At 38.4% G+C, this 12,678-nt stretch overlaps 1 long non-coding RNA gene across 1 annotated transcript in view; it reads right to left on the bottom strand.

The window, feature by feature from the left end:
- Positions 1-1,300: 1,300 nt before the first annotated feature.
- LOC145720340 (uncharacterized) overlaps positions 1,301-12,678 on the bottom strand; it is a 41,649-nt gene continuing 30,271 nt past the window's right edge. The window contains exon 3 of the long non-coding RNA XR_014143257.1: positions 1,301-1,593. This is a non-coding gene — a long non-coding RNA (uncharacterized LOC145720340). The remainder of the gene's footprint in view (positions 1,594-12,678) is intronic.

The raw sequence follows: 12,678 nt of genomic DNA, 5'->3' as shown, positions 1-12,678 counted from the left end.
GAATGAATAAATAAAATCTTAAAAAAAAATATATGAAATTTACTAGGAGAAACACCACAGTCTTAACTGGTTTCTTTGCCTTGTGGCTCATTCTCATCCACTCTCTCCTTTCCAGAAAGATCTTTCTAATAATCTAATCTCTTCTTCAGATTCTCAATCCCTTCGTACTTCCCTCCTGCTATTTTCCCATCACATATCTTACTTCTCAGTATTCCATGATATAATCCCCTTGTGGTTGATGCTATACCGTCCGCCTCGAACCCCTTCCCCACTCCTCAGCCTATCTACCTTCCTCTGCCAGCTGTCTCCTCAGCTCTGGAGTCCCTACTCTGTGAAAGAGCCTGACTCCCAAGGTGAGAACAGGCATGCTTTTCTCTACTCCTCTTGTCCTCCACTCCTTACAAGTGCCTCCATTATAGTTCTTATGCATATTATTATACATGTATACATGCTCTTGTCAAACTTCTGCTTAGTATATCCAACTTCTCACTATACTGTACTTTTCAGCATTCAGAAACCACACCTTTTTATGTCTATGACCTTCACATCTAAAATGGTACCTGGCATTTAGAAAGCACCTGTATCAGTGAGAGTTCTTGTTTGTGGGCCACTAAAATCAACTGTGCTAAACTGATCAGAAAAGAGATGAGTAGATGAAAATATTGGGTAGATTACAGAATTAAGAGGAGGAAAGAATGGAGAAATAGGCTCAGAAGATAAGCAGGAACCAACTGATTCCGGGCAGCCGAGCCAAAACTAAAACCATACCACAAGAAAGTCTAGGTACCCTGCTAGCAATGGTTCCTCCATCCCTATCGGATGTCACTGTGTGATGCTACCACCACTGGACGCTTAGTACTTTCAAATTATTTCTAGTTCTTTGTTTCCCTGCCTCCATATTCAAAATTCCAAGTAGAAGCATCCAGAGCCTAGTTCATTAACCTATACCTTGACTTATAGGTAGTGGTGATAGGCAGAGCATAAAGAAGTAGACTTCACATCTTACCAATCTATACAATGGAGAGTCCCCCCAAGAGGAAGGAAAATTACACACTAAGCAGTCACAAAAAAATTACAAATGCCCACGAGAGTTACCAAGTATTATTACATTGTCACCACGAACTACAACAATGAACAGAAATCATTTAAGGTGCATTTTATGATTTTGAGCCCGGCTTTAAAGATAATGAAATGATTTTTATTACCTTTGCTTATTATAGAACGCTTCTATGGCTCAATTTTTTATTTGAAAATTATAACTTATTAATTTTTATCACCGTTGTAACAAATTACTACAAACTTGGCAACACAAAACAACACAAATTTATTATCTCAGAGTTCTTAGGTCAAAAGTACAGGTGGGCTTGGCTGGTTTCTGTGTTCCAGATCCCACAGGGTGAAAATCAAAGGGTCAGCAGGGCTGCATTCCTTTCTAGAGGCTCCAGGAGAATTAGCAGAATTCGGTTTCTTGTGGTTATAGGACTAGGGTCCCATTTCTTTGCTGTCAGCTGAGGGCCACTCCCAACCTCAAGAGGTCTTGTGTATTCCTTGCCTTGTGCCTCCAACCCCTTCCTCCGTCTTCAAAGCCTATTCCTGCAAAGCAGTTAGCACTGTTTTTTTCTTTTGTTTTTTCTTCTTCGTTAGCCATAACAGTAATAACAGATTACATGTAGGGCCTCTTACTCTTTGTCAAGCACTGAGATCAGAGCTTTACTAATAAATCCCCAGTAATCTTACTTTACCACTTCTCAGTGGTGTGAGGGAACCTGTTCCCATCAGTCTTATGGGCAGGGCCAGCTTCATCATTTGCAGGGCTTAGTGCAAAATGAAAAATGCAGGCATGGCAGGGACAGGAGAGTCAATCTCCCCTTCCCACAGACCTATACCCTAACCCGTGGCAGATGAACAACCCCAGAAGAAACACGCAGTAACTTGATGAGGAGTGGTAGGGCCCCAACAGAGTTGCCACTGAAAATACAGTGGCAAATCAGCCCAGGGCTAGGCAGACCCATGCTTTGCCCTGCCCTGAGATGCTACATGGTGCCCACCTCAAGCCACCGCGTGGTCAGCTGCTCTCCTCAAGGAATGTCCATAGTAGAGGTCAATGTTGGTGTATGTTGCTACAGGTTGGACATTTGGTGGTGCAATTAGAAAAAATAGTCTTAATAAGGGGGAATTCTCCCACAGAACCTCCATCTTTATTGCAATGGCCACTTGCTCTTGTGCCTATTGTTCTAGCACTGGGGTACTTGTTGACACTTTGTTGACTTTAATCAGCCAAGTTATTTGAGCTAATTTGGTTTTGAATGTCTTTTCTGTGACAGCTACCCTAACAGAGATTAATAATTAATAATCAATTAATATGAAGGTTTTAAACTTTGTGCCCATTCCTATATATCCAACCATATGCCTCTACCACATACTTTTTGGTCTCTGACCACCCAGTCTTTCTCCTTACAAGCCACTGTGCAATGATCCATATACCCTTTTTATCCAAAATATATGACCAGGTGCACCACCCAAAGCTCTGCCTATCGATAGGAAGGTCGGGGTGGTTTCTCTCACCATTGCCTTTAAAAGCCACTCAGTATGGCTGTAGTGAATTTGAAGTCCATTTTGGCATCAACATACCGAGCTGACATTCATACACCAAGCTCGGGCTTTGTTTTCCTCAATCACCTTATTGTAACTAAATTATAAGTGAAATTATGAGCTAAGAGGTTGCTCGTGCAATAATGGCAGATGAAATGGGAGTCAGCTTGATTTTGCCTTTTGTTCATCCTTGATCCTAGGTGTACTATTTTTATTTTACAACAGAGTGTTGGGTTGTTGCTGGGCCCACTCAACTGTGCATCTCAAAGAGTCTGACAGACCCCAGCTTGTGATGGGCAATTCCAGATACATGGTCATGCACTCCTTTTCTGCCATTGTCCAGTAGTGTGCAAAGAGCTGTTTTCAAAAGGCATATAATCCTCTGGATGATTTTGTTGTTCTTCAATTGTACTGTGCTACACCTAGGTGTGAATTTAAAATTTTCTAGGAATTTGTTGGATTTGCTGAATGATATTGGTATCTTTCATCATTCCTGGAAAGTTCTAAACCATAATATCTTATGCTTCAGTTTTTCTCTTTATTCAAACAAAAATCTCAACTATATATATATATACATATATATACATATATAAATATATGTATATGTACATATATATATGTATGTATATATGATATATGTATAAATATATGTATATATATATGCACATATGTGTGTTCTACATTTTTTGTTCATTCTCCCTATACTTTGACCTATCTTTGATATTTTCCATCTCTCTGTCTCTTTGGGCTACTAAGATTATCTCTTCAGTTGTTCTTTTTTCTAATGTACTAATTCTTTTATTAGATGTGTATAATCTGTTATTCAACTAATCCATTGAGTTTTTCATTTTAATAATCATAGTTTTCAATTCTAGTTCTGTTTTATGCTTTTTCAAATTTGCTCATATTTTATTTTACTTATTAAAATATACTCACACACTTTTATATTCTGTGTTCTGTAATTCCAAAATATGAAGTTTGAATATCTGTTTCTGTTTCCTTTTACACATAGGGTAGTTTATTTCCTTGTATTTAATGATTTTTTTTTTTAATTATATGCTGCTCTTATGCCTTAGAACTTTATCTGTAGAAACATGTTATTGCCTGGTTTGAAGGAAGGTTATTCTAGAAAAAAATTGTCCTTTTCCTTTTGGGTCTCTGGGGGAATTTTGGCTGCAAAATTGAATTGTGTTTGCAAATATCAAAGGATAATTTTTAGTTTTTTCTACTAAATACCAAGTTTTGAGACTGGCAGTTTTCCTGATAGTTTCCTGAAGAGAAAGAGGAGGCAGATTTATTTTTGTCAATACATACTGTGAGTGTAAAATCCTTTGTGACCCCAGCTTTATGTGAGGGATCTCTTATTAGACTCACTTTAGATGCCTTCCAGAATGTTTTTTCCCTTCCTTAAATTTCACAATCTCACAAAAACCAGTCCTCAAGTTCTCATGGTGTAGTTAATGCCCTCAAGAAACAAACAAAATCTGTTTCAAGTGTTATCTATGCCCTTCTCTTGGTACCTAGGTACACCACAGATTCTGGCCTGCATATTCCTTATTTCTTGCCATTAATGAAAGCATTAAAGAGTATTTTTCTATATTTTCCCCAGTATTTTATTCTCAGAACAGTCTAGAGGCCTAGTCTGCCATTGCTCCAGAAATCTCTTCTGGCCTTTTCCCACTCAACTTGTTAGTGTCCCATTGTTAGAACCGCTCATAATCTAAATCTGGTATGAATTATTTGGCTACAAATAACAATAACAAAAATGACTAAAGAAATGGTACAAATAGTTGCTTTTTTCTCATGAAACAAGAAATCTGGAAGTAGGCATTCCAAGTCAGCAGCTGCTCCACAGCAATGGCAATGACAAAGATTCAGGCTCTTTCTACCTCTGCTTGGCCAAATTTAGTATTTTGACTTTTATCTTCACTGCTTATCAACACGGTTATGAGTTAGCTACTGCCCCTAGAGGAATTAGTCCATTTTATAAGCAAAATAAAAGGAAAAACCAAAAGGACAAAAGTTTGGGCCAACTAAGGTTTTTTTTTCTTAAGAAATTTTTATTAAGAAATAATAATTTCATTGGCAGAACTGAAATACATGTTGGGGCGCCTGGGTGGCTCAGTCGCTAAGCACCTGCCTTTGGTTCAGGTCATGATCCCAGGGTCCTGGGATTGAGCCCCGCATCGGGCTCCCTGCTCCGCGGGAAGCCTGTTTCTCCCTCTCCCACTCCCCCTGCTTGTGTTCCCCCTCTTGCTGTGTCTCTCTCTGTCAAATAAATAAATAAATAAATCTTTAAAAAAAAGAACTGAAATACATGTTTACCTCAAACCAATCAATGGCAAAATCACATGAGAATACCATTTCTAACGTAGACCAATCACATTCCCTGAAGCTAGGATAAGACGTTGCTCCACTTGAACTCAGGAGTTCTCCATTGCTACCTGAATAAATGGGGATTCTGTGAGCAGAAAATAAGGTGTTGAAGAATTAACATTGGGGAGGCATTAAATTATGTCTGTCAAAAACCTAACACTTTCTCAGCATCTAGCCTTTCCTGCCTAGAATGCCTTCTCTTCTCCCTTCATCTGTTTATGTAAGTCTTCAATGTCCTTAAATCCAAGCTTAGGGCTACCTTTTGTTAAGCCTTTGGCATCATCCTCTGCCCACAGGGCTTGCCCTCTTTCCATGTATCAGTTGTTAATAACTATTATAGAGTGCGTCTTTCTTCTGAGTACGATCACTTGCTGCATTATGTTATTCTTTCCATCTCCCAAACCAGAATGTAAGCTTTTTGAGAGTATGACTCCTATCTCATGTCACCTAGCCTAGCACTTGAATATACTATATACTCAATCAGTCAATGCTCATTGTTCACTAACAAACTAATTGATTATCTCATTACTTATGTTCTCTATAACTCCTTCTGCTTAGTGACACATCTTTGACATTTACCCTAACCCTAATCCATTGACCCTCTTTTATAACTTAATTTTATTGATCTCTCTGTTTTTAAATTCTAATTAACTATTCTCACATAGAAAACCAGTTCTGTCTCACCCCTAACTATCCTGGTGATTTATTATAGACCACCATCTCCACTATTGGCTTATGTGATTCTGTGCCATTCTAGTTATCCTCCTAGGTTTCTTTTTCTTGCCTATTTTGCTGGTTTCTTTTCACCTTATTCCTCTTTTCCTTTAACTCTCATCTCCTGAGAGTTCATATTTAAACCTCCTTTACTCCTTAACCCTTTTCTTTGGGCCGATCCCTTTTGATTTAGATGATTCCCCAAATCAATGAAAGCAGTCCTGCTAATTTCTGTATTTGTATTTATTGCATTGTTGTCATTTCAAGCTCAAAGTTTCCGACACTAAATTTACCATCTTAGGTTCAAATATACTATTTATTCCAATATCCCTACTTCTTCCAATGGTGTCATCACTTTTCTAGTCTTACAGCATGAAATATTTGAAGCATTTCTAACTGTTCCTATCATGTTGATTCTATCTTTGAAATGTCTCTAATATCTATTGCTTCACTTTTCCTCCTTCAACATTCAGATATATTTACCTCAATTAACTAAATAACCTCGAACAATTCTGTCATAAATACCTCTTTTCTCCAATCTATCCCAAACAGATTAATCTTTTTAAAATTTAGCTTAAATGAAGTCCTAATTCTGAACCAGAAACCTTCTGTGACTCTCCACTACCCAATTTAGTGACTTTTCTCCTGCTTCTCCCACAGAGGATTTCTAGAAATCACCTTTAAGGAACAACAGAATCTTTTTTCTGATATTCAGAAGCCAAGAAAACATTTTCTCTGCTTTCAGTAAATTTGACTCCCTGATGAATATACAAAAGAATAGGTCACATGTACTATGGGTTCTTTCAGCAACAATTATTCTCATGTCTTTCTTGTAGTTTGTTAGGGATTTTGCTGTTCCTGCCACTGTGACAGTCTCTTGAGCTGCCCTCACTTTTTTTAAATTATACAGCTTGTGAAATTTGAGGACAAAAGAACTGGCTTGAAATCACTTAGCTGACTAGGGACTTGTACATCCTTTCATGATTCTAGTTTTGTTTTTAAAATAGAGCAATTCCATCTCAATGCCAGCCTTTGGAGGGACTTTGTGCAGGTGGCAGGCCACTTAACATGGTGGAGACCTCCTTTTAATTATGTTCAGGTTGAGTGGCTCCCACAAAGTAGGTAATCTGGACTGATTTCTTTTTCCCATTGTAAATTAATTTCATACTAATATTTTGTCTTTCTTTTGAAGATTGTTGATTGGAAAAAGCAGTTTTGATTTGTAAGAATCTGATCCATTTGATCTTAATGTATTCTCTTTCCCCACAGAGCAGAGATATTTTGAAAATGTTTTACTTTAATGGTTCTTTATCTAGACTAATTCCTTGTAAAAGAGCAAACTGTCTGCATGCTAAAACAAATGTGCATTTGAATGCACAATTGATTAACCAATTTTGAAATAATTAACTTTTTAGATTTTGCATGTGCATTTGTTGCTCATTTGACCATATAATAATTAATTAGCCTTAATTATAATGGATTGCACCTTCAAATCCTGTATGCATATTCTAATAGAATGACAGCATTTTTTACCACTTTTTTATATTTTAGTCAAACAGACAAGCACTCACAAGCAAAGGAAGAGAATTTTAAAAGTGGGGGACATTTTACATCTGCAGAAGTTGACATTTTGATTAATGAAGTGTTACAGTTGTTTTTAATGTATTTATTTGGTGGTGCATTCAGCAAAATTAATCCTGATAGATGAAATGTGTTTAAAGCACTGCTTACAAAATGAATGGTGTCTCCAAGCTAATAGAGTTATAAATGAACAGAAAAAAATGAAGAAGACTTTAAAAATGAGTCAAGTGAAAATAAATGCCAGATTAAAAAACAATTTACTCTGTGTGTCTAGAGAGCCAAAGGGAACTCAAGTGCAAAGAATTTGACTTATGGACTAAGTGAGCAGCTGAAATATTTAAATAACAGCCTAATGCTATTCAGTCATGAGGGTAAGAAGACTGCACAGGCTGGGCTTCTTACCTTCACCTGTGGTATGCAGAGCTGAAAGGTAAAAACCAAGATTATGTCCTGAAGGGTGTATTAAGAGTCAAGCAGAGAAGTACAACCATGCCATTCATCAGCGATTTGGGCAGCAATGGTGTAGCTTGAGCATCAGGGAAAATAAGAATCAGAACTAGTGAGATGGTTCAGGCTTCCAAAAAAGCAGTGGGGATGAGTATCACAAATTGAGGCCAGCTCCCTCCCAGGAAGGTTTGCCCATCTCACTTTTTGATTTTGAAAGCAGAATAAGCCCACTTAAAATGATAAGTGGGCGCCTGGGTGGCTCAGTTGCTTGAGCCTCGGCCTCCAGCTCAGGTCATGATCTCAAGGCCCTGGGATCGAGCCCCACATGGGGCCCTCCAATATGCCCCCCTTCTGGCTCTGTTCAGCAGGGAAACTGCTTCTCCCTCTCCCTCTATGCCTCCTCCCTGATTGTGCTCAGTCTCTCTCTCTCTCTCAAATAAATAAATAAAATCTTTTTTAAAAAATAGAATAAAATAAAAGAACAGAAAAAAAAAAACTTATCTACAAAAATTCTCCATAGAAGAGAGTTCCTATTTTATGAATAGACTTGAGTCTATATAGGCAATTCTCCAAAGATTTTTAGAATACATAAATAGCCAAGTTTTCACTCTTGGGAAAGGTCAACTAGGTGTACATACTCTGTATAGAATAGAGTAGGACTTCAGAGAAAGCCATATAGGTGCCAACTCTAGCTTTATCACTCATTAACTATTGGGCCCCAAGCAAGTTTAAAAATCTCTCTGTGTCTTGGCTTTATCATCTGTCAACAAAGATGAGTAATAATTGTTTTTTTTTAAATCTTTAATGTCACAAGAATTGAACATGTATGAGGACAGTCATTTTGCTGGTGTTGTTCACTGATCTAGCCCATGTGCTTAAAAAGTACTGAGCACTTAGTAGGTGCTCAATAAATATTTAATAAATGAATGGATATATAAGGCATTTTTCATAGTTCCTGGCACTTAAACATTCAATAAGTAAATGGTAAACAATACATAATTTGGTAGCACCTTTACACCTAGGTATAATGGTATAGCTAGAGCAGACTCACCCTTCAGCTGAAAGAAACTAAGAATCCCATGTTTTTGTCTATCCAGCATTTTCAAAATGAATTTGTCCACAGAAGTCTCTTGTCATGTCATGACATTCCTTCCTTTATTAAAATATTTATGGAATATCTATATATGCCAAACACTATTTTCATGTCTAGAAAGTCATGAACCAGTCCCTGTCCTCCAGGAGTTTATACTTTTTTGTGATGAAGGCAGAAAGTAAAGACTAAAGAAACACGTGATTTCAGGTAGTAATAAGAATGATAAAGAAAAATTAAGCAGGATATGGAGATAAACAATGACTATTGAGCCTGGAGTATATATGGTACAGGAATCCACAGAATATCATTTGGGAAATTCTGCCTTAGATTTATATCCATGTGCGAGCCAAAGTGAAAAAGACTTAGGAAAGGAGAAGGCTTAAGAAAATCCTCAACACTTTATCTTCACTCCCATTGATGTGTGCTCTCTTGAAGATACTTAGTCCTTGAGTTTGAAGGCAAGTGCTATTGATGGAGATCACTGGCCAGATACGAGGGAAGGCAGTGTCATGGGAGGCATCCAAGAGACTCTGAATTAGAGCCCCTCATATTGTACTTTGTAGATAGTACTTAATGCACTCCTTAGGCAATTTTCCCTTCTTGTAAAATTGAAAAAAATGTAATATTTCCACATTTTGTTGAACTTAAAAATCTCAGCTGTTCAGGGCCACCTGGATGGCTCAGCCAGTTGAGCATCCAACTCTTGGTTGTAGCTCAGGTCATGATCTCAGGGTTGTAGGATCAAGCCCTGCATCAGGCTCCACGCTCAGTGGGGAGTCTGCTTGAGATTCTCTCTCTCTCTCCTTCTTCTCTCAAATATATAAATAAATCTTTTTAAAACCCCTTGATCAATTCTATGTGACTGGGATGGTGAAATCATTCCCTAAAAGCCAGAGCATAGCCCATTCCATAGGGCTAGCTATGGACTTGGGGAGATAATGGATGGCCCCACTTTCTTTATAATTGGATTGGATGATGTACTTGGGGATGCTCTTATCTCTTGACAAGTTTTCTCCTACTTGCCAGTGATTCCTTGTAATTAGGATATTGTTAAGGCTGGACCTCAAACAAAAAGGTTTTGTCTTAATGGTTTTGTCCCCCATAGTCCCATTATGTATCCAGAAGCCACCTCTTGATGTACAATTGCAAACAAAGGCTTTAGCCAAGCATAAAACAGTCCTCTTGGTAGGAGCCTCAAAGCCCACTATGGGACAGCCCCTGACTGTAATGATGACTTCACATAAGGTCCAGAGTGGCTTAGAGACCAAAAGCCACCAAGAGATTATGGGAAGCTGACTTAGTAAACACCAGGCAATGCTTATAGATATGCCTGAAATATATGGAAAACCTGTCAAACTTTAAACCCAGCTACCCTTATGCCTGGACCTGATCATCATACATCTATAGTATAGAACATAACTGTTCAGAGATTATTGATCTTGTTTATTCTAGTCAACCAGATTTAAGATGCCCCTATTGAAATTGCAAATGACTACCAATGGCAGTAGTTTCATGGAAAGAGGGGTAAGAAAAGCTGGGTATGCTATAGCTGGGTATGCTGGGTATAACAGACTGTTGAGGCCAAAGCCCTGTCAGCAAATACATCTGCCCCAGAAGCTGAGTTAATAGCGCTCACCTGTGCTTTTTAATTGGCAAAAGCCTTAAAAATTGATATTTACACTGACTCTAAATATGCCTTCCTAGTCCTATATGCCAATGGAGCAATTTAAAGAAAAGGGGATTATTATCAAGCCATAACTCCCCAGTCAAATATGGGTCTGAAATTATTACACAAATTCAAAGGATAGCTCTCCAAAACCAAATAGCCCTTGATATCCTGACTGCACTTCAAAGAGGCCCAGTATTAGATGACTGGCTCTTGGCTAGGACCCAATGGCTATCCAGCTCTAACTTGTGTTCATGGCTTCCCCTAGGCTGGATAGGCCACTGTACTCTGGGTTTTGCCTGGATGCACGGACGCATTATTAAAACCATTACTAACCCAGCCAAGTTTCTAAATTTAAAATGGTGGACATGTTCTGTGTCTCATTGTTATGACCACGCAGCATCCATCTTTGTTCCCTCTTTGAGACTGGAGGATATTGTTTGCACATGTAAACTCCTAAGTACATGGTCAAAGCCCCAAATGACACTCAAAATAGCATTTCTCAATTAAATACTAAAGTAATACAAATGTCTGAAGCAGTTTTACAAAACTTGCGCTATCATAAAAACTATGCTGTGTATCCATTCCAGAATACCACAAAAATATTTCTGGGTTTCCAACTGCCATGAATACTCAAATTGGTGCTTTAAATGATCTCTTTCCATTAATGATTGGTTAGGTTCACTTTATTGGACTTCTCATTTTTATAGCCATACGAATCTTAATATGTTGCCTTTTTCAATATCTCTCTGCTTGGTGCTGAGACTCCATCCCTACAATGACTTCACATCAACAGATGATCCTTACCACACACAAAGATACTTCCTTACTGTTAGTGTTGGATTCAGCTGCCTCTCCTTTTATAACTCCCCTATATGTTCGCCAACTGACCGATACTGACCCATAGGTAGGGACACCTCTATTCCCCTATTCAGCAGGAAGATGTTACAGAAGATGAGACCTTCCACCTTCAACAACCTTAAAGATTTGAAGGTCAAAATTGTTCAGGGGGGAAATGATGAGGGAGTAGAAGGCTAGCTGAAGACAAAGCATAAGCTGACACCCTGCAACCTGCCCCCTCCCCCCACTCCTGGGTGGGACACGTGTGACATTCTTCCAGGAATCTCCCAACTATCTTAATGATGTTAATACCTTGCTAGAGGGGGAAAACAACCTTAACTTGACAATGGCAAGGCCTCTAGTATCTTGTAGGCATCTTGTAGGTCAGTCCTCTTTAGCATTGAAAGTTCTTTTGAAACTTCCCTTTTCCTTACTTCCCCCAACTCCAAAGTATATAACCCCCACTCTTCAAGACCCTGGTGCAACAGCTCTTTCTGTCCATGGGTCCTGTCTCCTTGCTTTAATAAAACCACCATTTTGCACCAAAAAAAAAAAAAAAAAGTCTCAGCTGTTCAATTGATCCTACAACATTTCTCATTAGTAGATAATTGACTGGCATAATAATTGACTGGCATAATTTTTCTTTCTTCTAGACAGAGAAATTGAATTGCCAGTTTCCATCTTGTTCCTCACCTCAGATGACTAAGCGGGCCAATCCATGCTTTTTATTCACTAATTCACAACATCTATTAGATACCTTACTGTATGTGCAGCCCTGTGTTAGGAGCTCGGTATGCAAAAATGAATTTGACGTAGAGGAACTTACTAGCACATTGGTGCTAGTGAGATGGTTAGACAAATGGTTAGGTACTTTCCCTTGTGTTTCCCAGCTTCTGTCTTAAGAAATAAGTAAAAGCTTCTCAAAGAAGGGATGTAACTCATTTGTTTCTCACTTTCCAAAGCCACAGAGAACACAGTAAATAGGGGTAGATGCCTAAGATGTACTTTGTCTTCACTCATGACATTTTTTAAAGATTTAGGGTGATAATCAATACAACCATCTTTTGCCGATCAATAAAACTAAGATATCACAAACACAGAACTTCTCCCTATTCTTTTCATTAGGGAGGGTCTATCAGTAGCAAAACTTCTAAACACTCACCAGCCTAAAAGTGGATACTCAGAACTGGTTAGGGCAGAGAAGGCAGTGGTTCTAATCCTCCACCTGAAGTCATATGACTCATCTGAAGCAGAAGTGGGAAGAAACAGCTAGGCCAGGAATCTGAAATTATGAGCAGCAAAGAAAGTCATAATGATTGTACTGATGAGTCATCTGCCATCTGCTTCTCATTCGTAAAGATAAGTCAAG

Source organism: Leptonychotes weddellii, chromosome 2, assembly GCF_054177405.1.
Source record: "Leptonychotes weddellii isolate Sample4059 chromosome 2, ASM5417740v2, whole genome shotgun sequence".
NCBI lineage: Eukaryota > Metazoa > Chordata > Mammalia > Carnivora > Phocidae > Leptonychotes > Leptonychotes weddellii.
This window is presented reverse-complemented; position numbering and strand designations above follow the sequence as displayed.